Below are 23,297 nucleotides of genomic sequence, written 5' to 3'. Positions count from 1 at the left end.
CTCTACGTGTAGGGGCAGAGAGGAGTTTGAGGATAAATCCTCGCTGGTCTGAGGCCTTATCCTTTAATCCCTTGAATCTCTGTGATGATTGCATCTCTAGTTCAGGGAGGCTGTAAAAATACATTGAGAATGACTATAGGTTACTGTGTGCAAATAGTTATTTTTTAGAATATAATTTTACTGTAATTTAGAGTATTCCAGTAATGTTGTGTGTTTACCATGTTCCAAACTTTGCCATGTATCTTAGATAGATTGATTTCATATTATATTTGAAACAATTCTATAGGTTAGCTGCTATTGTTTTTACTATCACCATCAATCATCATTCCTGATTTACTTATTAGGAAACTAAAGCGCAGAGAAGTTGCTGACAGACTCCAAGGTGGTTATGCTTCTCTGTCTTATTTTTAACCTTGGCAGTTCTCCTCTTGAGCCTGAGTTCTTAATCAACACAATCTGACAGCTCTTCAATATGTTCATATGAAAAAGTCTACCCCCATAAATCACCTGTGATGCTGAAAGAGGAGGCTTTAGCTAAAAATGTTAAGGTTATCATACCCAGAGTGACAGGTCCAGGCAGGGGAGTGGATGAAAGGTGAAATCACACCACAGCCAGGAAGATATACTGTAGGGTGGCCTCCAGCTCAGGATTTTATGGACAGTTTCCTCCTGGAAGAGATGTACAGGATTTGAAGACAAACAATTTTACCATGTACTCTTGTTTTCATTTAGCAGGAATCCAAAGTTCACAGTCTTAGGAAGGTATCTAAATACCTCTGAGGAAAGTTGACTTGTTTTTGTTAGAATGGCTCCTGAATGACAGAAACGGAAGGGCTCCCCCCAGCGGTTGTGGTGGATATTACGGTGCTCCACCAAATGCTCCGGTCAGGGCCCAGGACCCCATAGCTCAGCGTTGGGAGTATTGGCTGATGGCAGCTCACAGCACAGCCTTCAGTGGAGACCATCTCCCTGGGCTTAAGCCCAGATACCATTTTATTTGTTCTTCTGGACTAGAAATAGTTTACCCCAATAAAATCTTGTTAATTGGCTATCAGCTCCTTTTTTAATTCTGATTTAGCCGTTATATACATTATTATCAAGTGACAAGAAAGAGGTAGGAAAAGTTTCTCCAAGCATGATAAAAGTTCTTATCTTTCTTGACCCTAGACTTAACAATATTTTCTACCGTTTGATTATTCTCTGATTTACAATTTATAAATTCAGATGTTTAACAAAATAACATTTTTTAAATTCATGATTTGAAAGAGAACCTTTTAATATTTGAATCATTCAGAAAGCAAATGGTTACATAACGTCAGTGGCAATGATATTCTGAATGGGCTGTTAATTGCGGAAGATAATTATTATGTATGTCATATGTCAAAATAAAACTTCCTTGGTGAGAAAAATAGCAGCACTGTCTGTCTACTCAGATTGTGAATTCTATTTAACCTTTCTTTGAAAAGTGAATACATGAAATTTTTTGCCTGATATGCACTGAAAAATAAAAACAAAACCCAGAGTACTCATAAAGGTTATGAACTTTCCATATTGCTTTTTCTTCAGTACATTCAACCATTGCATATGCATTCTTCTAAGATAAATTCATGGAAGGAGACTCCAAATACTAGAGTGAAGGTTGTCTCAGTTCACTGAATGTGAACAGAAAAGAACTGTTATGATATTCATAAGCCAAACTTACACTGAAAAGATTTTTTTCCATAAAAGGAGAGCACAGCATTTTATAATGCATCAAACTACAGAATGTATTCATATTCAATAAGGCTAGTTGTGTTTTATGATTAAAAATAGTATAAGGCTCTGTACAAATGACATTCTTGATGTACTTGAAGAAAATAAATGTTTAGTGGCATGAAAGCATACAATTTAAGGGAACTTTTTAAAAAGCAACTTATTCTTAGAGAATTTTAAACTTAATATTATTAAAAAAAAACAATATTAATGAGGCAGGGAAGAAGTTCTAAATTTTACCTTTAATTTGGCAATTTAATGTCAGTTGTCTGTTTGCTTTTATCTCCCCACTTCTTTCAAAAGGAGAAAGAGAACAGTATATTGCAATCATTAAAATATCCTGAAGGGAAGGGAGGAGTATGTTCTGAATCTTTCTAGAGTCTTGACATTTTCAGCCCCTGCAGAGAGGAATTAGAAGAATGATTACAAAGAAGGTAATTTTCAAAATTTACCTAACAGCTATAGAAACCTAAACAGTTACAGCTAAAAAAGAAAAAAGAAAGAAAGACTCAAACACCCAACTGAACTATGTGTATACTATCCTGAAGTATGAATGCCTACTCATGACTGTATCTGTGGCCATGTCTATTCCTGGATCGCTATGTCTATCTATCTATGAAATTAGTTTGTTGCCATAAAAAAAGGATACTAATTCCTGCATTATTTTTTCACATTTAATTTGAAACTTGGGCCTCTTAATGGAAATAGAATCAAGTATTTATTAAAATGGTGAAAATATTAAGCAAGAGGTGTAGAAAGCTCCTTGAAATTTACTTACGTTGATAGTGTCTCTGAATATGAAGAATTTATGAATAATTTATATAAAATGAAAATATTGAAAAGTCTAAACAGCAGGGATCTGAGTAAATATGTAGAATGTAGTCAGATTCCACGATAACTCAGGTTTGAAAGGTTTTCCACTATTTCACGATAGCATAAAATATGGTTTCCTACTCTTTGTGCTAATTGAAAATATAGCTAGACTAATGGATAAGTAATTCTCGAAACTCATATGGCCAGTGGTTTCCCTGCCGTCTCATAAACTTTCACAGTGGTAAAGCCAAGGCACCAAATGGCCTTACCTTCTACCCGCCATTTTCCTCATCATTCTTTGATTTGAAAGCCAATGTTCAGTTCGATGGTTTAGAGGAAAAGGGTGGATAAGCAAATACCCTTCATAACAACAATACAGAAAAACCAGTCTCTGGATAACCAAAAGTCTGCTTAATATTTTTCACAGTTACTATAGAACATGTTGTCAGGAAAAGACCACCAAGTGAAAGATTTTCTTAGTTACAAGTTGATTAATAACATTTAGAACTTGAAGCAACATGTAAGCAGCAATTTGTAAACTGCTCCCCCCTCTTCCCGCCCTGGATGGATGCACTATCAGTCATCCCTTGGGGTGCTTTTCATGTGATCCATAAAACTGCACTGGAGAAACTTCACAAGGCAAACACATTTCATTGCATCCAAAGGTGATGGTGGGTCCTGACTACCGTCTTTGGATGGTATGTAGTAGTTTCTACCATCTTCAGATCTCAGTGAAGGTACTTACAAGGCCAGTTTCCCACAGCAAATGTTTAAACATCCTTTATGTCTCAAATGTAAAACTTTAAACAAGGCACATCATGTACGAGTATGTTCAAGCGCATACTGGTATTCATGCACCATTACTGATGTGCACTATGGACCTCACTAAATAACAGGGACAAAGGTAACTATGTTAAGAGAAATTTACAAATAGTTCCTTTCTCAGAGATAGTCAGTTCTGTGTTTGTCAAATGGAAAGTAATAATACTGATTCCATTCTTTTTGCTCATTGTGTATTACTAGCTAAAAAAGGTTTATTTTTTTTCCCTTGGGTGATATTTCTAGATGAAGTGAAGTGCCTGATAATTTCTTTTAACATATTCTCAAAGCTGAATTCAGCCCCATGATTCATTGTAACTGCTTCAGAACACCATGTGAGAATCAAAAAATGAATAAAAAGGCAGTAGAAAGGAAAATTCAAAGCATGCCATTTGTTAGAATCTATTTTTTTTTGCAAGCATAGCACTTCAATCTCAATAGTATTCCAAAGCCTCTAAAACTTATAATGGTGGTGATATACATATTTTTCTCTCTAAAGAATAGGCCAAGAGATAATGAAACCATAATTTCAAAATACTGCAACTGATATAAAATAGCCACATGCGTGGTTTTGAAACACTCTATATAAGTACTTTCTGTAAAATAATCATGTATTAAACGCAAGGAGTAAGGAAAAAAATTTATAAAAATGAAAGAGAAATACTAAATCTTGTGAGATAACACTGTTCAAATCAGTGTTTCATTAATCCAACTTGAATAAACTTAATTCTCTCTCATATCTTAATCAAGACCCCCTTGAAGTGACAGAAACTTAGAGACAAAGTTTAGAAGTCAGAGAATTCAGCAAAGCCAATCTGTTCCTTTATATAAATAATTACATCGGTATCACAGGCTTGTTCTATCACACAGGTGTTCAATTTAAAACATTTTAATGTAGGCATTAGAGGCATATGGAAAAACTAACAATTTACACATGATGCACACAAGCACATTTCACAGTATATTTACTTGTTGGTTTATGTTAGGTGAAAATAGGAGATCTACCGTGTTTCACCGAAAATAAGGCCTAGCCAGACCATCAGCTCTAATGTGTCTTTTGGAGCAAAAATTAATATAAGAACCGGTCTTATTTTAATATAAGACCCAGTCTTATATAATATAATAATATAACATAATATAATACAATATAATACCGGGTCTTACATTAATTTTTGCTCCAAAAGACGCATTAGAGCTGATGGTCGGGCTAGGTCTTATTTTCGGGGAAACACGGTAACACTTTGAAGTTTGTTTTTATTTTTTCAGCTCTCAAAGAGTTGATTTGAAGGTCTAGTGACAAATATGGTTGAATACAAAGTTTATTTTTTGCTTCACAGACCCTTTTGGTGGTTTTCTAAGCTCTAGAGAGAGTCTTTCAAACCTTGCTTGGAAACCAGTAAGATAGTCCTACTCTCGTTTTAATAGTGGGAAAAGAGGTTATATCACTTAATACTACATCATAAATAGATAAGCTTCTGAGGTCCAGCATCACAATCCGACTCTGCCACTAAAACATATTTTGACCTTTATTCTTGTAACAGTTCACTATTTTTGTTTCCTTTTTCTAAAAGGATATTTACCTACATTTTTAAGATTGGGATTTAGCTATTTATGCAATAGACTTTGTTGCAAGACAAAATAATGAAAATTTGTAACTTAAAATGTTAATTTCTTCATGGAGCTGGGGCTTTAGTTTCATCTCCTCCTTAATATCTATCTAGAATCATTTCAGAGTGGGACATTTCAAAGTATAAAATATATTACTGTTATATATTAGTTTACAAATTTAGACTGTTCAAAATTTTAAAATTTTAGGGAATGTATTAAAAGCCACAGTCAGAAGAAAATCAATAAACTTATATAAAATATTTTAAAAACCCAAATCCACGTCTACATTTTGTTTTCTATACATACATATACTAAATGTCAAATGACAAACTAGAAAATTTAAGTGATAAATAATAAACCAGGAAAAATGTGCAACACATAAAACAAAAGATTTGTTTTCTTGATTTGCAAAGAGCTTAAACAAAGCAATAAGAAAAGTAAAAACAAAATTTGGTGTGTGTAGGAAAATAAATATTAATGGCAAAACTATAATGAAAAGATGTGGTAACACAGATTCGCTAATTTGAATGGGTCTACATGACAGAGAGAACACTTGGACATCACTTGGTGTCAGAGTGCCCATAACCTGTACTATATAACCAAGAACTTAGAAGGACATTTCAATCTGCTAGTAAATCAGGGTTGGGGATGATCCAGCAAATTCAATTGAGAGACAGCAACTAGGAGGTTTGGAAATATTTGATTTATGATATACAAAGACTTCACGTAGAAATGTCTTTACAAAGACATGTGAAGGTATGCAATGGCTTTTCCTAGGAGCTCTAAAAGGTTTAAGCCATTTAAAAAGGAAAATTGGAATTGAGATGTCTGAAGATCACATGCATATAGAAAAATAATTTTAGTGATTTTAAAAACAGAGTGATTTGGGGGTCTAATATCGTATATCCATAAAGTTAAAATCATTAATGTAGATTAATAAACAAGTATTTGAGATTTATATTAGTTACATGTCATCTTAGTAATAGTGATAAATCTAATCCCTAAATAAAATAATTTTAGATGAAAGTAAAATCATTATTCTACTTGCATTTCTAAATATTAATTAGAGGAAAAACAGATGTTAGTTTGAATGGGTTTAGGTACACTGGCATTTACCTGGAGTAGATAAAAACATTTAGAGTCTAGATACTCACTGTGTGCGAGAGAAAAGCTAATCAAAGTATTTACTATTCATATGGCATAATAGCTTTTGTGATAAAATATTTTGCTTTAGAATATTGGAAAAGTAAAGCACTACATCTCTTTCTATACACAAAGTAGGAATGGTTCCATTCAATGGAAGTGATCAGTTCTAATGAGAACAAAATTCCCAGAGATTAAATTCTGTATACTAAAACTTTCAACATTAAAAACTGGCCTATTTCTACAAAGGTTATCAAATATAGACATAGCATAAACCAAAGTACAGAAATTGCCTAATGGAAATCAGACTACAGTTCTGGGTGGTATCCTTGTTAATATATGGTTGTTCATTTTGACTAGTTTCCTCTTTTGCTTTTGAGGGAATGTGAAAGCATTTAAATTAGCCACCAATAGAAGCCAAAAGGACATGGGGATAGAAGCATGGGTATAGATAACAAAAATTCTGATATTTTTTTCTCTCTCCAAGAGTAAGATCAGTATATTTGGAAAGGCGGGAAAAAAAGCAAATCTAATTATTATAAAACATTCCAGACATTTCCCTCAAAATTGCAAGAAATAAAACAAAAATTCACTGGAGCACATGGTCTTGAGCCTTTTTAGGTAAGTTCTGGTAGCAATGCTGCTAAGAAGTCAAGTTTGCTTTCTGCCAACAAGATTTGACATGCGTTTCTGAACTTCATTCAATAATAATAATACAATTACTAAAATAAGCTAATTTCAGCTTTGAGACATAGTATTAGTGCGGATTCTTTACTTTCCTCCTAAAACTTATTTGAGAAAACAAATATTGCTATGCCTTATTCTCTGTCACAAACCTCTTATCCTATGTGCTTCCTAGGTTTATGACTAAAACCCCTATGCACATTTACTGTAAGGATTCATTTTTCTGTAATTACTAAGGAGGAGTTCCAAAGGTATATGATTCCCCAAACCAGTGCATCTCCAGGAAGGGACATGAGGACTAAGAAGAAAGTAGGTAAATCACTAAAAATTGATTCCATTACTGTTGCCATCTGTTCATTGCAGGGTGTACTGCGGTCGTCCTGTCCTTTTTCTGAGCTGTAAAGATTAATTTTAATGGACGAGAATATTAATCTAGACATTATATATTTATAATTTATTAATGTAAATGTCTTTTTTTGTCTCTCAGTGGTTGACTTACCCATGTTAATATATGGTGGGCCATCAAGCATGTATTTAAAAGTTGGACAGTGTTTACAACATAAGTTGGACGGAAAAAATTGGACAGTATATAAATTTAGCCAGTGGAAATTGATGGCATGGCAGTATAAAAAGCAGGTGCAGCATTAATAAACTATGTACCCATCAACCACAATGACAACTTCTTACTCATGCTAGAGGTAATAACCTTGCTGATGTATACATGAGAGACGAATCTTCAATGTATAAATTAAAAATGCAACAGTGTTCTAGGTTATTACAGAGATCTGCTTTCAAGCTCAATGGTCACCCCAAATTGTTCTGTTAAGATCAATTTGTTAATTAAAAATAACTCATTTCAACACCTAAAAAGATAGTCTCCTCTAGGAAGTTGTTAAAGAAAAAAAAAAGTCAGAGGCAGGAGAAAAACATTAACATATTAGTGATTAATATTACAGATTCACTTGACATAAAGACATCTTTCATAGCTCAATTGTCTTAAGCATCACTTAAGGTATTAAAATTGAGAATCAGCTACTGTTTGCCCAAATATTGGTTAAATGCGTCCTTAGTAGGAAAAAGGGTGAAACACTCACATGATTGACTGAAAAATGACCAACACAGAAATAAGACAGGGACAGCTTATTGGAAATCTACAGAGAATACTAGTATACCTTAGGGTGAAAATAATTTTAATTCAGTGGTATGATGGTAAATGTTTGGTGGAAGGGAGGGCATCTCTGATTTGAAACATCTGCCAATTTCTGTAGTGCAAATATCCCCACTATGGCCAATTTTAAACTAACCGTATTTAACCACCACCACACAAAATTCCTGACAATTTAACAATTGACTCTTGAGAGCCACTAGAGCCAGCTCTGGCACACCACTGGCCAGAAGGCACAGAGGGAGGAAGCCCTCTGGTGACAGATGGCACACACTCTGCAGTGAGAAAGTGAGGTTCGCGTTCTGATTTTGCCACTTATTTGCTTCGCAACTTTGGAGAAAGTTACCTACATTCACTGAGCTTCCTTTTTGTCATCTGTAAACTGGTGCTAATGACATTACTAAGATCACAAGGTTGGTAAACCAGGGCATGCATGTAAAACATTTAGAAAAATGTGTGACAGGAGTAATTTCTTAACAGTATTTCTTGCCCATACATGTAATGCTCCATTTATTATCAGGAGAATTATAGCTATTACATTTTTTGTTTGCACTTGAGATGTGCCTATTTTATCTGTTAATCATCGATTGCTTTTAAAAACGAATTCTCACTGATTTAAAGGTGAAATACCTATCAAGTCCAGTTTGCCAAAGTTTAAACAACATGATGTCTGAATTTTGAATTGTTATCTTGCATAGGAAAGCAAACTATAATGCTCGATTTTTAAAATATTGATTAAGGTTATCCTAAGGTGACAGCCTTAGGATAAACCTCATTATTTTTTACTTTACCCTGATTGTCATTTTTTAATTTTTTTGTAATTTCAATGTACTATTTCTCCTAAAAACCGCAACTTTGCATTTCTGTCCTTTCCAGTTTGCATTTATTTTATAGCTTTCCTGATCGTATGTAATTATAATATTATGTGTCAACAAATAATCTTCACCCACGATATCTATGTGACTCCCACAGTAATCCTTTTTCTTCAGCAATACATTTTGATATGAATATTGAGGTTCACAGAAGTTAAGTGATATGTTCCAAATCCTACAAGAGATCATGGCAGACCTAGACTCTAAACTCCAGTCAGTTGAAAGCCACCACATTAGTGATGAGATCAGGAGGCAGAAGTGACAGGACTCAGTGGGAAATGGGAGGACCTTCGTAGGAACCATTAGCTCAGGAAAGATGGTTGGGGCACAGGACATTTTGACACTTAGTCCAGGGAAGGGTCAGTTGAGCTCATTTGTATCAAGGAAAAGTACAACCGTAAGAGTACATCTTTGGACCTGCGGATGTACACGGTCACGAAGAGAGGAGGGATGGTTTTATCTTTTTTCAAGGGACAATTTCAGAGCAGGTGAGAACATATGAGAAACTCACGGCCCTCTTAAGATGGTCTCTGGAGAAAAGTTTCCTTTGTAAACATTTCTTTCCCTCTTGGGATAAATGCAAAGACCAGCTGTATTAGGGAACCCTGCTCAGAGTCTTCTCGTGGGGACCTGCTCTAGGAAAGACAGGCTGGGTTTGATCAGAAAAGGGTGCAGATTTACTTCATAAAATTTGTTGGGTAGGTACTGGTGGGTGTATAATCTCTAGCACCAGAGTTTACCTCTCTATTTTAGTTTTTTTTTTCCTTTAAAATAGTGACAATCATAATCTTTACCTGATAAGGAAAAGATTAAATGAGATAATATACATAAAGCATTTAGAACAGGGCTGGGCACAGAGTATATGATTAATAAATATTATCATCAGTATTAAACTCTCTAATAACTACTTGCTTTTAGGGGCATTTTCTAAGACGCACCTTAGCTTATTTGGGGAAATTTAGTATGAATATTGATCTGAAAATGTTAAAGTGTACATAATATTTTCCTTTCCTCCCCACTTGCTTATGCAGCATTTATTAATTTTATTCACAGGCCATGGCTGACTTTTGAAACCCACAGGGTCTCTTATTAGTTATACCACTGAATGGATGCAGAGGTGTCCATAATGAGAAGTGGACGAATTGACCTTAATTGATCTAAGTCAGGGGTGTCCAAACTGCGGCCTGCAGGCCAACTGCGGCCTGCAATCCATTGTTAATTGGCCCACAGCAAATTCCAAAAATATATTTTGTTTACTTAAATAAACCGGGTGAGGCAATACGTATTTCACCTCGAGTGAGTGGCCCAGCTGTTTGTGTATTTTACCACATATGGCCCTTGGTAAAAAACGTTGAAAAAAGTTTGGACACCCCTGCTCTAAGTCATTCTATATGCTACAGTAGCTTTTCTCCTACTAGGAGGTCATAATCTACCCCATAGTATATCTGGACACTTTTTTTTTTTAATAGCTGCTGACCTTCCATCTCATCACAACCTATAATATATATGCTTATGAGGACTCTGCTACATCCCTTTGAGTATGTGATTAGAAAGAAGCAGACAGCCTAGAGATGCTGTGGCAGTAACGATTAAACGTAATTTTCTTGATGATACAGAATATAAATCATGTCTGATTTCTAAAGTAATTGGAAAAGTATGAGATGACAATTTAAGTGAATTATTGTATCATATTAATGAGAAATATATATTTACATACATATTTTAAAAGACACTACCCTTCTACCTTAGTTCCTCTAATTAGACAGAGAAATATCAACTTTTAGTTTTTATGCATATCTCTGCTCATGGTTGACACAAAACCTGATTTATCGTGATGAGGCTCAGAGAAAGTATAGCTCCCTGGGAACTTGACAGATGCCTTGCCTTGGGGTTCTTCTCTCTTTCTGGAAGCCCCTTTCCCTGCAAGGACCATAGGGCAAACTTCCCAGCTTCCTCTGGGCAACTTTATTCTCAGTAGTCCATAACTGCTCATTTTTCTGTGTGTGATGCTATGTGCTGTTGCTTCTCTATTCAAAGAACTCCACAAAATTAAGAATAATAAATACAAGAAACTAAGCCTGGGAAGTATTCCCTGGTGAGATCATGTTTATGATAAAACCCTGCCAAATAAGCAATAATGATGAACTAGACCCATTAGCAATTATGAGACCCTGAGATCATCAGAACCCTCTTGAGGATGCTGTAAATGGTCTGATCTGAGTGCTGCATGCCTGGATTCCTTTATAAAGTGATCATCCCCACCCCAACTCCCTTGGCTCCCACGTCACTGAAGTTGCACAGGAGTCAGAATTTTTGTACCAGTTTCCTACCAGAACTTCTAATCTGTCAATTCTGAATGGATCCAGTTACCCACCTTTCTTCTCTGTACCCAGCCTCCTGCAGACCGTTAGATTAAATCACACATCTGAGCAGATTGGTGTCATCACGCTCTCTAGGTACCCAGTGGCAGCTGGACTCCACTTCTGCCCAGCTATATTGTTATGCCCATGGGTCCACCCCCCGTGCCATTCATCCCAGCTACAGTTTTTACATTATTATTCCCCTCACAGAACCTACCCTGCCAAAAGTCACTTTTCTCTGCTGATATTTCCCCCCTTTCTCCGTAGAGAAAATGGAGGCTTTTAACATATATTCACTGTGTTTGCCTGAGTATCCTCTAGAATCCCCTATTAAAATACAGATACAGCCCTTTTTTAACCTAAAGTCCCTTTTTAGCTCCTGTTTTATCTTTTTCCATCCTTTCATAGCCAAGTTGTCTGGAAACAGGGTTTAAATTCACTAGCACATTTAGCTTCCCATTTAAAATTTTAATCTACAGCAAGCATCAACTTCACTAAAAATGTTCTATGTTCTTCAATTACCTTCAAAATGCCAGATGAACTTTCCCCAAGCCCCATTTCATTTGAAGTCTCTACAGCACTTGTATTTATTCTTAGAAATATAAGTTAAAGTGTATTTCTACTCTAAATATATTTTTCCATTGCAGAAACTTTCAACGACATATAAAGAAAAGAGAAAAAAGAAAAACACATGTATATCCTCACCACTCATGTTAAAGCAGGGTTTAACATTCTAACATATTTCTTTTCAGGATTTCACCTGTGTACAGGTGAACATTATGCTTTTTTGCTTACCATAATATCATCAACGTTTCCCCATATTATCAAGTAATCTTTAGAAACAATATTTTATGGCTGTATAATTTTCCATTATATGGAAAAGCACAGTTTAATTAATTTTGTCACAGAATGTAAACAATGAGGTATGTTCCTATATTATTAAGTATCCCTGAAAAACTTGATTTGAATGGTTACAGAGGATTCTGTACTATAGTTGTGTAATACTTTAGTTAATTAATAGCCTTCTGCTAAGCTTTTAGGTTGCTCTCAAATTTTTGCTATTATAAATAGTGCTATAAATGATACCCCAGTACCCAAGATTGTCTTGAATCTTCTCTTTAGATATTTGCTACTTCTCCCAAAATGAAAATATAGACTTTCCCATTTAAAATGTATATTCTTTGGAATTACCACAGAATTTCTCCTTATATGGCCAAAAGAACATATTATTAGAGCTTGTACCTACCTGACGAGAAAGCAGGGAAAAGCACGAGTGGCAAGGGATACAGCTAAATATTGGGATCTATCATTAAGAAACAGGAGGACTGATGTTGGGAGGGAGTAATCAGTTTCCATACCACCCACATGTAAAATTATAAAATGTAGTTTACTTCAGAAAAAGACTTATTTTACAAGGAAACTAGTAAGGAAGGGAGTTTTGGGGAACAGGAAGAGATAGAGGGTTAGAAATGAGACAGATTTCTGGAAGTGTCTCATCTAGGATATATCTTTTTATTTGCCTCGAGTTCTTGGGTTACAGAGATATTTTATATCAAACAGCTTACACCTTTGAATTATTGTGTTTACCATATGCATAAATGAGGACTGTTTTTGACAGTACTTTAAGATAAATTAGCTTGGATTGAAGAGAAAATAAGAAAATGCTGCATAAATAACAAAGCCTTTCCTGGCTTAAGTGACTGCAGACAAAACTGGCTTTTTTACATAATGTTTTAAAGATTCACAAAACGTGGGAAATGACTATTTTGTTCAGGGTTATTCATGACTTTTACTAATTAAGTCTGCCTTTTCTACTAAGCTTGGAGGTACTGTGGAGAAAGCTGATTGTCAAGGGTAAATAGAGATTGTTAATCATTTAGTTTCAGTCCTGCTTTGAATCTTACCCAAATAATTAGCAGTCTCTATAGTTGGAACAGAGCACCAGAAGAAGGAAGAGGCTGCGTTGGTATACGCGGAAAACTAAGATGGGAGCGGGAGGAATGGCAAGGAGAAAATCCTTTTTGAATGTAAGTAAAACGTGTACCTGATTTAGCTCCTGAAATTATACTGATGTAAACTGCGAAAAAGCTATGGGAGAGAACACATTTTAATTTTCTACTGATGTTTATAAGGAGCTAATCTAGGTAGATAGAGTCTTTGTTTAATTGACTGATTAATTTTAATGACCTCAACATCAGAACTGTGGTTTCAGATTCAATGACTGATAAAGCCCCGTTTTGATCTGCTAGAGCCTATGTTTTCTGAGATCTTTTGCAACCCAAATAAAAATAATTAAGTAGATTTTCTGACTCCTTTATCTTAAGGTTGCCCCAAAGTTAATGGTGTTACAGTGTAGGCTTTGATAGAAGCACCTAGATATAAAGACATTGCATAATAAAGTGTGTTTCCAGTCAGATTAAGATGTGCATATCAAAGGAAGTGCTAAGAACTGATACTCAGTTTGAGGATAGAATATGATTAGGAGTTTTAGTTACATAGAAAGGAAACTTATGAAGACTATTTCTTCAGAGAAACCTGTGCCATTTTCCCACCCACCAACACACAAGAGGAAGGGGAATGTGAGTTGAGTTGGTGTGTGGGGGCAGGGAGGGGCAGTATATACCTCTTTTATCTTGAGGTAGAAGATGAGGCCTCAAGGAAAGCATGCCTCATACTTCCTGAAGGGGGAAAAGTGGTGGAATGAGATCTGACTCCTGGAATTGAAGTTTAGAGGGCTACAAAGGAGGGAGGAAGGAAGCAGTTTTTTTTTTAAAGGTGGCTACCTAGGAATTGTCCTGCAACGTTGCTGAGAGGGACATAGGACAGGTGACTGCTTTCCTTGAGGTAGTGAGCGTTGGCCTGGAACTATATGGATGCTTGAACCAGTAAACCATCTGGGAAGAAGATGGAACTCCAACAGAGAGTCTTTGTGGCTTGAAATTCCTAAAAGCTAGGGGTGAGGAGTGGCACTAGGTTTGTCAGCAAACATCACCCAGACTGCAGTTCAATGCAACCAACAGATGGGCAGGTGAGGGAAACTTCAAAGAAGTTATGAAAATACCCATGCAAGAGAGATTCTGCTTTAAATATCTCTCAGGTTGAGAGAGAACGAAGCCAACATACAACAGTGCCAGTTAACTAGGAACTGTCCTACCACCTGTTTCTTTCCTCCCTTGCTTTCATCAGATATGGTGGCATTAGAAGCTTGTGGGGGGGGGGGGGGGGAGAGTGACAGAGAGAGAAGGTGCTGTTATCGCTTTCCCATGTCACAGATTTCCATTTCTTTCATCCCACCTGGCGGAAGGAGTCAATAATGGCAGAAGTGTTGATATTTTTGAGTAGACACTTTTAGTTACTTAAAGGAGGCTATTATTTATAACTTAAGGGAGCCACAGAGATTTCTGTTATCCAGGAGTAAGAAGAAAAGTATGGAGTCAAGATTCAAATACACCTGAGCTTCTGGATGCCTCAGTTGCACAAAGCCCTGGAAATGATCTGAGATAATTGTATGTTTCTGTAAAATTTGTAAAAGTAAGACATTACTCACAATTACTTAAGACTGGTTTCTCTTTCCAGTTTGTCCTGTCACTGTTACCTTCCTGTCAGGGGACTTTGAGGAGCCTATAGCCATTTTAAGGTATTCATCATAACTTTCAGATAAATACAGATTTTTTTCAACATTATATCAATCATACCCAAATTCAAAAAGGACCATAAGGATAAAGCATACAGGAAGATGAGATTGACTCAACACTATTATATGAAAAAGTTTTTCTTTTTTCAAAGTCATGTTCCTAGTAATATTTATAGACCATCAGTGCAATGGATAAAAGAGAGATTTCTCAGATATTTTGTGAAAAATGTTTTTGAAAGCTTTCTCTGTGATGAGATTCTGAGTAGCGTACTTCATGATTAGCAGTTTCAAATAACATTTTGTTTGTAAACTGTTTTCAAAGACAGAAATCATTTACAACAGTTGGGTTCTAAGACTGGATAGATGCATATGGTGAGAACATTTCAAAAGTCATGAAGATGCCACAGACTAAATAAGGCTAGGTTTACTTGGCTTGACATAAATAAATATGTACAGATTGGACCAACATTTTGAAGATGAGAGGCAATATTTAGTGTTATTGTGAGATATTAAAAGCTTAATTGCAGTCATTTAATTCTCAGAGAAAGGGGTTTCCTTTTTAGAGGTCATGGTGATAAGAGGCATTCTTGAAATCATAGAAATATCAAAAAATCATGGAACTAAGGGCAGAATTTGATTCATTTTTGCATAGCACTTGAAAAAATTAAAGTGAGAAAAGATCAGATGTGTTTATCAAAATAATTATTACAAAAAAGAGAAATACTGTATAAATGGAGGTAAATCGACTTAAAAAAATACAGACGATAAGCCCTACTTCATTGCTACAGATTCTTTGTGGAATGTGACAAATATTGAACAGCTGGTAATTACTGTATGCTACTATTAAAAGGGAAGCACTATGAATTTTTTTAGCTTTTTTCACCAACAAAACCATCTGTCACTTTTTTTTTAAATGAAGCGGAATAGTATGGACAGTTATAACCTCTGGTTGAACAAATAACTGTTAGAAAAGTGAGGAAAAGGGGCTGCAGTCATGCTTTTAATGACATCATTATATCACCCTACATGACATTAGCAGGGAGAGTGGTAGAAATACATTCAAAAATCCTCTTTTCTATAAAAGAATGAGAACACTGGCAATAGCTAACAAGTTTTTCAAAACTCTGGAAATTAACTAACAGGGTTAACACAGGGGACATTTATTCAAGAAAAACAGTTGAATCTCAGTAAGAGCAGTCAGCTTTGTCCCATTTTAACTTTCCCTATTCCCATTCCTCTGATAGAAAGGCCACTGACACTGAGTTGTAGTAGCATGGTCACTTCCACTGGCACAGAAGACTCATTAGAATTTAGGGACACGATGTCCCCACAGAGGTCTTCCCACATGTCCCCACCCCAACTTACAAGATCTCATTCTTTACTACTCAATGCCCTCACTTGACCAGCAGACCCCTGTGAGACTGGAAGCTCAACTTGCATTGTAATTCATCCAATTGCAGGATGAGGGTCTGTGTTGATCAGTAATTTCAGCCCCAGGTATACAGGGTCTCCTTCAGGACACATCTAGAAGGTTTTAGGCTATTTATGTGGTGCTTGACCTGGGAATTGGAATCCCTGAGCTCATCCTTTTCTTTCACCTCTGTCCAGTGACATTAGGAGCGACCAACCAATGTCATTATATGCCTTAGTTTTCCAATAATGTTCAAAAGTATCATAAATGGAGTCACTTAACTCCTTGATTAGGAGTATTCAATGCAGATATTTTGCAAATTGCTCTAAACAGTTACTACCACAGACTATCAGTGCTTACCTTACTACTGGAAACAGTCATTAGCATCTTCAAATCTAATCAGATTAGAGCGCCAATTCCAGACATCACAGAACCAATCAAGGAAACTCATCCTGAAAATGCCATTTCTAAAACCACTTCTAGTACCTAAATCTGTATCACTCAGGGTTCTCCTGGGAAACTGAACCAATTGAATATATACAGCTATAGAGAATGGCATTTATCATGAGGGATTTGCTCCCGTGATTATAGAGGCTGAGAGGTCCCACCACCTGCTGTCAGCTGGAGGCCCAGGAGAGCCAGTGGTGCGGTTCTGTTACTGTAGGCAAAAAGAATGGGGCTATAAGGAGAGAAGGAAGAGGAAAGGAAGGAGGATGTATTCTTCCTGCCAACGGTAACAGTTCCAGACCAAACCTGAAGGCTTGAGGGTGAGGAGCACGAATGTTGAAAGGCGGGAGAAGAGGGATTTCCCAGGCTCAAGCAGAGAGAGTGAATTCACCCTTCTTCCCCCTTTTTGTTCTATGTGGGCCGTCAGAGGATTGAGGACAATCTCCTTCAGTCAGTCTATGGATTCAAATACTAATCTCTTCAGAAACACTCGCACAGACACTATCAGAAATAATGTTTGACCAGCTCTCTGGGCATCCCTTAGCCCAGTCAAGTTGACACATAAAATTAACCATCACAATGCCTGTACCTTGTTGTGATATTGTTCCTGTCAATAATCGCAAATGAAAGATTTTCTTCCTTCCTGGGAGGAGGGTGGATTGGTCCTGAGGAGGTGAGAAGAAGCAGCCCATGCAGAACTTCATCCACGTCCCCAGGCACTACTGGGATGGTGGGGCATGAGGTCACCATGCAGACAGTGCCTCCTAGAAGTCTATCGTGGTCAGTGAACTGCAGAAGAGGAAGGGCCTGCAGGACGCCTCACCTGCTGAGTGACAGGAACCTGCAGGAGCCCTGGAAGATGAGAGCAGGACCTTCCCAAGCCACATGAATAGAGAAGGTGGCCTGGGCTTTCAGACCTCGCTCTTCAGGAACTCAAGTGAACCTTTGCTGGAATTGGGGTTGCCAAACATCAGGCCTGGAAGGTGCCAGCAGCCTCAGGCACTTCAGCAATGGCAGAGAATGTCTGGCGGACAGTTCTGCCAAGAAGGGAGCAGCCCACTTGCCAACTGAGGCTGCCAGGTGGGGCTTTCTGATGGTCTACGAGGATGAGTCCTTTAGGCAGTAGATCAAGGAGAGTCCATCCTCGTGTGGTGATGGTGCACAACATCGCCATGATGTGGTCAGGGCACAGCATCACTGTCCCCATGTCCTAATGTGTGGCTCCTGTCACCGCAGAGAATGGGCACTGAGAGAGCCTCTGGACCCACTGCTGAAGTGCCGGGCCTGCTGCATGGAGAACACGGAGGGTGTGAGTGAGCATGCTCTGCACCTTCCTTCTTCATGGGGTCACAGGTCCTCACAGGGTGTGGGCTCTGCTTCCCCCAAGAAGACAGTGGGGTTGCATTCAGTGGTGGTGGTGGGAGTTAAGCACCAAGATGGCCTCCTGAACAGGTCATTTGATGAGAATCTAGCCTTGGATCAGCTGCCTAGATCCCGACTCTATCCGCAGATGTCTCAGCTTTGGTGTGCAAAATCCTGGTGTATTTAGGTGTAGCACACACCACTTTCTGGGGTTAGTTGGCTCTGAGAGTCTTGCACAAGGAGAACCACTGCAAAATTTGTCCTTTAGAATTACTAAGTTCTCTGGCCTCATCCCACTGCAAGATGTAAAGCTACAGACTGCCAGGTCTCTGGTACAGGCCATATCACAGCATAGAGCCAAGCCATGAGTGAGGCACAGCCTGCAAACATGTGACATGTGGCCTTCCCTTAACATGACTATGATACTATCTAGAGCACATAACAGCAAATAATGCTCTACAAGAAAGATAATATTTTAAGGGCAACCAGAGCAATTGGAAAAACATATGCTCTGGATGATTGCATATATATCTATCATATATTATTTATTTCTCCATTTATTAATTTGTGTCTTACAAATATACATCCTTAGGAATAAAACATATGTTTCCTAAAGAATCTTTCTGCTCCTGCTGCTCATTTCCTACTTGAGAACACAACCAGCTATATGTGAGAGAATGATTTGTTTCGCAGCAACGAATATTTGAACTGTTACCCTCCCACAAATGAGGACATAAGGATAATAACAGAGTACAGGAGTGGTGGCTTCCTGGATCAGGCTCAAAACTTTGCTGTTTGGGTTCACAAGGAGAACTGTTATTCCTCACATGGCTTTTGGCATCTTTATGCTTCAAGGGCATACTATCACTTGACTTCCTGTGTCTCTTATGTAAACCTTTGTTGGGTTTACAAAGTAACATTCCACCATCACCCACATCTAACAAATTGGAAAGTCTGGCTTAGTGGAATTTGCTCAAGGTTACACAATATATAAATGGTTTGTTTGGGGATAAAATCCCCCATCTCATTCTTCCCAGTGTTGTAGGCACAGATCACCATTAACAACAGAAAGGGACTGAGGGAAATGGAATCACTTACTCATCAACAGAAGGAAATGAATCACCAATATACATCACAATACGGAAGATTCTCAAAAACATCATGCTGAACGAAAGAAGCCTGACACACAAAGAACACGATTCAGTGTCTTTGAAATTCTAGAAAAGGCCAAACTAAGGGAGCCTGACAGAAAGCTTATCGGTTTCTGCCTACTCCTGAGGGTCAGGGGAATTGATTGCAAATGGGTATGAAGGAACTTCTGGGGATGATAAAAATATTCTGTGTCTCGGAAGCGGTGATGGTCAAATGGGTGTATACGTATGTCAGAACTCATTGAACAGTACACGTCCAATGAGTACATTTTATTGGTATGTAAGAATACCTCAATGAAATTGATTTTTAAAACTTGCACCTTTGGGGTGGTCTCAAAGCACAACATTTCCTCTCATCCATATAATTTGACTCATCAGAATAATAAAATCTTGAAAAACTTAAAAGACAACAGAAAAATAAATGACCAAGACACTTGAATGGATACCCTCCCTCATCCACATTCTAAGCGGAAATGAATTAGAATGAATTTAACTTCTAGTAAGAATGGCACATATATCATCTCAGTACAAACAAAAAAATGTGCTGTTGAATCATAGTACTTTTTGGGGGGGATAGTCATTATTTGCCAAATAAACGGCAAATAATGAAAATGAAATTAATTTTTAAAATCTTGCTCTGACTTCATGTTTTATCATCCCAAAAGTTTCACCTTGATAGTAAAATTTGAAACTACATTTATTTTTGTTTTTAAAGCTGCGAACCAAGGTTCTTTTACCTGACGGTTTGCACATATGCATAAACACCATCAGATTATCACACAAATACAACATTAGGAAAAAAAAAAGATGTTGTTACTTCACAGACCACCCCAAAATATTTGAACATTTAGTTCAAGAAGCAACATTACCAGCAAATCCATCCATAAGCTGTCATCGTAAAACATGTGGTAAAAGGGAAACGCTCTTGACATATCTTTTGAAAGTCAGTTAGTAAAGATTTGGTCATAGTCCTTTTCAATCCACTGTGTGTTCTTAACCGCCTCCTAGGTCTACTATGTGAACACTCAGGCAGGTCTCATTTTTTCCAGGCACTCTTAGATAATAAAACTCCTTCATAAGTCCAGTTATACTCCGTCTAATTTTAGTAATTAAAATGTCTAGTCCTAGATAAGAGTAAACCTTGAAATTTTGTTCAAGGTCACAGCTCCTTCGTCCCCTCAGTTCTAGCCTGTTAGAGGCTGAACGCCTATTATGGAGAATGAAGAACCATGGTCAGTCCCTGCTTTATTTCCCCACCAACTGCTTGTCCTCCTCTCCTCCATCATTACTCACTAAGCTACCAAATGGCTCTTCTTGTGTTGGGGGAAGGTAGGGGGCTGAGGAGAGGAACAGCGGAGGTCTCAGTTGACTGATAGTGTCAAAAGATTTCATCGGTGGCTGATCGGTGCTGGGTCTCTCTTACAGGAAAGAGGGTCTCTGTGTCATTACTATCTAATATTAATACTTCCTTGGCTGCCATGATAAAAGAAGCCTCTTAACTTCTGCCTCCAAGGTACACTAGTAACGTACAAGAGGATAAGTCATCTCTAGATAAGAGATTTTATATATTTTCTGGAAAATTATAATTGGAAAGAAAAAAATTGGTGGAAGAAACAAAGTAGAGGATGTCACATCCGTAGGGATGACGAGGGTAGAGAATGAACATGCCCTGCTGGTTCGAGTCCCAGCAATATCCCGAAGTGGAGGTGGCAGGTGTGGTGGGGGACAGGAACAAGAGATGGAGCTACAAAGACAAAGAATAATTAAGGGATTCTATTAAAAACAGAATCCCTGAATTCCCACCACTGCTTTTCCAACCTCACATACTAAAAAGTAAGATAACCAGGCCAATCAATAAAGAAGTCTTCATGCAAGTCTGGAAACACACTGTCCAAAGAGAGCTGGAGAACTAGGGTGGGAATTACCCTCCAAAGCAAAGTCCTCCCACTCTGGCCATGGGGCATCTCAGCATGAAGCCTGTCTCCCCAATGGTTCAGCCAGAAATGACATTCTAGGAAGCACAAGCATAAAGAGTTTTCCATTAGACTTTCTATTTCATAACCTAATTGCCTCTTTAAAGACCCCATCTTCAAAGGTAATCCTATCCTGAGGTGCTGGGAGTTAGAGCTTCAACATATAAATTTTGCAGGAACACAATTCAGTCCATGACATACATTTGCTCAATTAACTGCAAATGCTCAGTCAGCCCTAGCATAGGCTTCCAATGATTCCAATGATGGCCTCAGGAGCAACTTCTCCTACCTTCTGTTTTGAGTATGTCATATCTTAAAACTTAGACTAGGCATACAGGTTATTTTTTAAAAGTACTCTACTTCTTTCTAAAAATCAACTGATACAGACATCAAACTATTCTAAAATGAAAATTTTGTTCTTAAAAACCCATCTCATCCGGCCATCACTTCTTGCAGTGTGGCTTTACCCAAGTAATTTTATCATTCTTGCCATCTGAGCTTACTCTCCCTTGTATCGCAGACACAATGGTTTTTGTTTAGAAATCTGGCTGCCATGACAGTAGAGCAGATACAATTGTGATCATATGATCACTTTGTGGAGCATGTACAAGCGTATTTCTGCTGCCGTGAGGGAACGGGGAGGAGGAAGTAGCCTCAGACAAGGATAACGGTGCTTATCAGGACCTTTTTGAGTCCTAAGTCTTGAGAGCAGAAACAAAGCAAAATCAAAGAAGTAGATCAAACTTCTCAGAGCTCCTGACCTTGGTCGTGGACCATGTTTCCATGTTACCTTTAGCTGGAAATCACACCTGGTTTTCTCAGTTTGTTTCATATGACTCTATAACAGAAACCCATGCTTATACATTTAGAAGATTGTATCTTTTTAAACCAAACACACACACACACACACACACACACACACAGATTGGTACTGACCCAGAAGGTAGATACATTTAAGAAATCATAGTATCCCTTATAAGGAGCACCTGAGGACACATTTTAATATGTTTCTTCAATATCTTGCTCTCTGAATTTGGTGTTTCTAATGGCTTTCATAATGTTCACTTAGACCATCTATCCTCAGGGGAATTCCAAAGAATTTCAAGGAACTAGAAAATCAAAATTGACCAATTTAAAAGATGTGAAGGGGCATTATTGATTTTTTAAATGCTATTTTCAAAGGTTTTCTGACAGTTTTAGTGGTAGTGGAAGAATGTCAAATTTACCCTTTAGTAGAAGAATGGATTATATGCAAAAGGGCAGATGTTTAATCCCCAAACTCATCCCAAACAATGTTTTCTTCTCCATTCCTTTTAACTGAAAGAAGTTTCACTATTTAAGAAGGAAAAAATGAATATGCACCATCACATTTTTCTCCATATTTTCCTTACTTTAAGTGGCATACAAGAAAAATAAAATTCATACTGTTCAAAATTAAATAGTTTTTGAAATCATTATGTTAAGTAATTAAGTACAAGGCTTTGATTTTTGCTATGGTTCCTTGATTCAACATTCCAGCTGTTCTACTTTCAAATTTAGGCTTCTGTTAATGAGATGCAACTTATGTCAAATTGAATATTGATATGAGAAGGAAAAAATAAAAATATAAATTCTTATTTTTTAAGTAGAATTATTTTTATGAAAATTAAGAAATTCATGTGATCATCTAATATCATCACAGATTCTACTAAATAGCACTGGTAAGATCAAAATTACATATTCTGTCATCTACTTGTCATAACTATATATTATTTATTAGATACTAAAAATACAAAAAAAAATTAATTGCAATTTTCCTTGTGATACAAAGCACACTTTTATATAGTTTAGTACACTGTCTTGTAGTTTCTGTGCATCTACATTGACATAATACATATTTGTAAATGTTATTTGGTTGGTATTAATAGGTTGTATTATGTCTCTAAGTATAAAGTGTTAAGATTGGGCATTATGTGATTCTTTGTTCACTGTATCCTCTCTCTGAGTCAAACTAATAAGACATCAGTGAAAGAAATTGATGATGACAAATAAATGGAGAGATATACTATGTTAATGGATTAGAAGAAGTAATATTGTTAAAATGTTTCAGTGCAATCTCTATCA

At 37.1% G+C, this 23,297-nt stretch overlaps 1 long non-coding RNA gene across 1 annotated transcript in view; it reads right to left on the bottom strand.

Annotated features, from left to right (window-relative positions):
* Positions 1-557: 557 nt before the first annotated feature.
* The window catches only part of LOC148757586 (uncharacterized), a 59,999-nt gene continuing 37,259 nt past the window's right edge, over positions 558-23,297 (bottom strand). Inside the window, exons 2-3 of the long non-coding RNA XR_016022229.1 lie at positions 1,993-2,150; positions 558-669 (exon numbers count right to left, since the gene is read on the bottom strand). This is a non-coding gene — a long non-coding RNA (uncharacterized LOC148757586). The remainder of the gene's footprint in view (positions 670-1,992; positions 2,151-23,297) is intronic.

Source organism: Rhinolophus sinicus, chromosome 8 (genome assembly GCF_057876585.1).
Source record: "Rhinolophus sinicus isolate RSI-liver-muscle chromosome 8, RSI-T2T, whole genome shotgun sequence".
In the NCBI taxonomy this organism is placed as follows: domain Eukaryota; kingdom Metazoa; phylum Chordata; class Mammalia; order Chiroptera; family Rhinolophidae; genus Rhinolophus; species Rhinolophus sinicus.
This window is presented reverse-complemented; position numbering and strand designations above follow the sequence as displayed.